This window comes from Silene latifolia, chromosome X, assembly GCF_048544455.1.
Source record: "Silene latifolia isolate original U9 population chromosome X, ASM4854445v1, whole genome shotgun sequence".
NCBI classification, from domain to species: Eukaryota; Viridiplantae; Streptophyta; class Magnoliopsida; order Caryophyllales; family Caryophyllaceae; genus Silene; species Silene latifolia.
In genome coordinates, this window is record NC_133537.1 from 221,269,245 (window position 1) to 221,273,311 (window position 4,067).

General features: G+C 41.4%; 1 non-coding gene across 1 annotated transcript; it reads right to left on the reverse strand.

The window, feature by feature from the left end:
- Positions 1-228: 228 nt before the first annotated feature.
- Positions 229-335, reverse strand: LOC141624581 (small nucleolar RNA R71). The gene has a single exon (XR_012534387.1). It is a non-coding gene; the product is annotated as a small nucleolar RNA R71 (small nucleolar RNA).
- Between the last annotated feature and the right edge of the window lie 3,732 nt (positions 336-4,067).

Genomic DNA, 4,067 nt, shown 5'->3' on the forward strand with positions numbered 1-4,067 from the left:
AGTGAGGATCCTCATTCTCATATGGAAACCTTTTGCGATTATTGTGATGCTATCTCTCAAACGGGCGTGACTCAAGACCAAATTAGATGGGTCTTATTTCCTTTTTCCTTAATCGGCACCGCAAAGCAATGGTTGAAGGGCCTTGATAAGGCCACCCTTGGAATAGATTCTTGGAAGAAGTTGGCTCTAGCTTTCTACAAAAAATTCTACCCACCGGAAAAGAGCAACATGATAAGAGCTCAAATTACGGGTTTTAAGCAAAGGGATGAAGAGTCTTTGTATGAAGCTTGGGAGCGGTTCAAGGGAATTTGTCGCTCATGTCCTCACCATGGACTTAGCGAATGGTTTTTGGTGCAACAATTTTGGAACGGTCTTTATGAAGACTCAAGAAATATCCTTAATATGGGATCGAATGGGATGTTCACCGAGGTTGATGACAACCAAACTTGGAGCAAAATTGAAGAGATGGCAATCCACAATTCACAATATAGTAGGCCTCGCAAGGCTACTAGAGGAGGAAAGTATGAGGTGGACGCCGTTACTCAATTAGGTGCCCAACTAAGCTCCCATATCGATACAATCAACTTGAAGTTTGAACAAGCTATGGCTAGACTTGAGGAAAACTCAAAATCATCGAAGCATCATGTCAATGCCATGACGGCATCCTCATCAATCCCAAGTGGGATATGCGAGAATTGTGGAACTTTGGGTCATGACCCAAGTGAGTGTAGGGGAACAACCGAACAAGTGAATGCTTTCCAAGCATATAAAAGTGGTACCCCTTATTCAAATTTTTACAATGAAAACACCAAGTTCCATCCAAATCTCTCATACAAAAGCCAAAATGTTCAAAACCCTCAAACAACATACACTCCACCACCCATGAGAAACCAAAATCAAAGACCCTTTTACAATCAAAACCAAGGTTACCAAAATCAAAATCCATACAATCACCAAAATGACCAAGGTTTTGATGTCCAAAAAGCGGTCCTCCAAATGCAAAAGAATCAACAAGAATTTTTCACCCAAATGCAAAAAGATAGCCAAGCAAAGAAAACCACCATGAACAACATTCTAGCTCACACCAAGATGTTGGAAACACAATTGACTCAACTAGCATCTTCAAGCTCACAAAGACAAAAGGGGCAATTACCACCTCAAATTAATCCCCCTAGACATGAAACGGTTAGTGCCATTCACTTGAGAAGTGGTACAAGGTATGAAGCACCGAAGAAGCAAGTTGAGGATGAAGTTGTGGAAGCTAGTGAAAAGGAAGAAATTGTGCAAAACTCCAAAGATGGAGAATCATCAAAAGAAGAAAGTTCAAAGAAAAGTGAAGACAAGGCCAAAGAGAAGGAGCCCATTGTGATTAGACTTCCTTTTCCAAGTTGTCAAGCCAAGCCCAAATTTGATGATCAACTTGGAAAGTTCATGGAAATTGTGAAGAATTTAGAAGTCTCAATTCCTTTCACGGAATTAATCAATCACGTCCCGGCCTATGCGAAGTACATGAAAGATATCCTCACAAAGAAGAAGTCGATCCGGAAACTTGAGACTATCGCCTTCACTAAGGTGAGTAGTGCAATACTTCAAGGGAGTTCACCTCCAAAGTTAAAGGATCCGGGAAGCTTTTCAATACCGTGTACCATTGGCGACACGACGATCAACAAAGCCTTATGTGATCTAGGGGCTAGTGTGAGTGTCATGCCGTACTCGGTAAGTAAAAGGTTGGGGATGGGAGAGCTTAAATGCACCAACATCACACTCCAAATGGCCGATAGATCGACGAAGACACTATTAGGGATATGGGAAGATGTCCCCGTGCGAATTGGGAAGTTTTTCATCCCGGTGGACTTTGTCATTGTTGATATGGAGGAAGATTCCAACATTCCAATCATCCTAGGAAGACCTTTCCTACACACCGCCGGTGCGGTGATTGATGTGAAACATGGTGAGCTCACTCTAGAAGTGGGAGATGAAAGCATAACTTTTAATCTTGACAAGACTATGAGAGCTCCTCGTTTGCATGAGCCATGTTTCATGATTGATCATTATAGCCGAAAAGATGAAAGGAAGAAATCGGAACTCCAATGGAGGAAGAAAATTGAAGATGCTCCATTCAAAGAGCAAGTGAATTGTGACAAGGAGAGCTTGCAAAGCTCATCAAAATCAACCAAGGAAGAAGAGGATGGCCTCATTGGCCTAGAGAAGAAATTGGGAGAGTTGTCTCCATCTAAGCAAGAGATTTTCAATGATCAACTCAATAAAGTTTGTGGTCTTTGGGACGACGAATTTGAAGGGATTTTTAATCCCTACATTGGGCATGCCATCGATCATGATCAACAACAAGGGCCACGGTCTATTGAGGACCTCTACCATAATAATGAACAAGCTTTTGATTACTTCTTCAAGGTGTTGAGCAACATCAACAACACCTTGAACATGCCCCCTTGACATCTCATCGAGAATGAGAGTTTGGTGGAGTCCTCCCTAAACCACCACTTGTAAATATTTCTAACTCCCTAACTTACATTTCAATTCTTGTATTGCATTTTTGTCATCTTTGGATTTTTATTTACTTTGATTAAAATAATTGTCATGTAAGAGAGAAGTGAGGGAGGGACTAACAATTTCAATTGATGTGTAGTGCTTTACCTTAGTGTGGGGATGGCAATTGCCTAGGCTATCCATGCCTTAGTAGTGCCCCCACAATGAAGAACACAAGACTTGAAAGAAAGAATGAAAGAATGATAAAGGGAATGCGCTGTGCACGGGTGGAACTGAATCCGTGTACATAGGGGAAGAATCCGAGCGGATTCCCAAGAATCCGCCCGTCTTATGCAATCCGAGCGTCCTGCAGAAAAGACGCCCGTCTTGAACTGAGCTGAATTTTGAAATTTTCTTGACTGTTAAAGAATCCGAGCGGATTTCTGAAAATCCGCCCGTCTTGAAAAATCCGTTCGTCTTGTGAGAAAGACGCCCGTCTTTGCAGCTGAGGAAAACAAGCAAATTTCTCTAGACAGAAATCCGTCCGTCATTGAGCAAATCCGCCCGTCCCGTGTTCAGCAAATCCGAGCGGATTGTACCAAATCCGCCCGTCTTTAGGCCAGCTTTTGCAAAGGTAGAAGAAGCAGAATCCGCACGGATTGAGCCTAATCCGCACGGATTGCCCCTGCAGTTTTGAAATTTTCGGCCACTTTAAAACCCCTCCCACCTTCATTCATTCATTCATTCATTCATAAACACTACCCACAACATCAAAACCCTCATCCTCTCCATCATAAAAACAAAAACCCTCAACAACATTCACCAAAATCAAATCAAACCATCCTTCCAACAACAAATTAATCACTCCTTCTTCAACAAAAATCAAAACCAAGAACAAAATCTTTAACCTTTGAGTCGATTTTTGTTTTCATAAAGGCAAAGCCTTTCACCTTCAAATCGATTTGGGCATACTACAAATTGAAGATTTTTCACTCTTTTCTTGGTTAAGCTCATCAATGGCAAGGACTGAGGGAGCAACAAAGGCACCAAAGGCTAAGGCACTCTCACAAAGGCAAAAGGCTCTTCAAACAAAGAAAGCTTTGGCTATGGTGGTGGCAACACCAAACTTGGAAGTGCAACAACAACAACAACCTTCTATGGGACCATCAACATCTTCTACTCCGGTAATTAATCAACTTTTGCATTATCCGGAGGTAACTTTTATTTCCGATACCCATAGAAATACCTTTGTCAAGTTTGCTATGAAATCTATTCAATCCACCAAATTCATATGTAAAGATACCTTGGAAAAATTGGGTGTTCTGGAACAAACAAAAGCCTTTTTCAAAGCCATGGGGTTGAAGAAATTGTTTGAAACAAAGGAATTGACATACCCCTACCTTGTCTTGGAATTTTTAAGTTCTTTGAAAGTCACCAAAGTTGAGAATAGAGAAAATCTCGAGTTTCGTCTAGCTAATGTTAGTAGACGCATTACCTTTACGGAATTAGGTGAAATTTTGGGTCTTAGTGATGAATCGCGTTATCTTAAGCATTATGGAAAGTATGACCCCGAGCCTCTT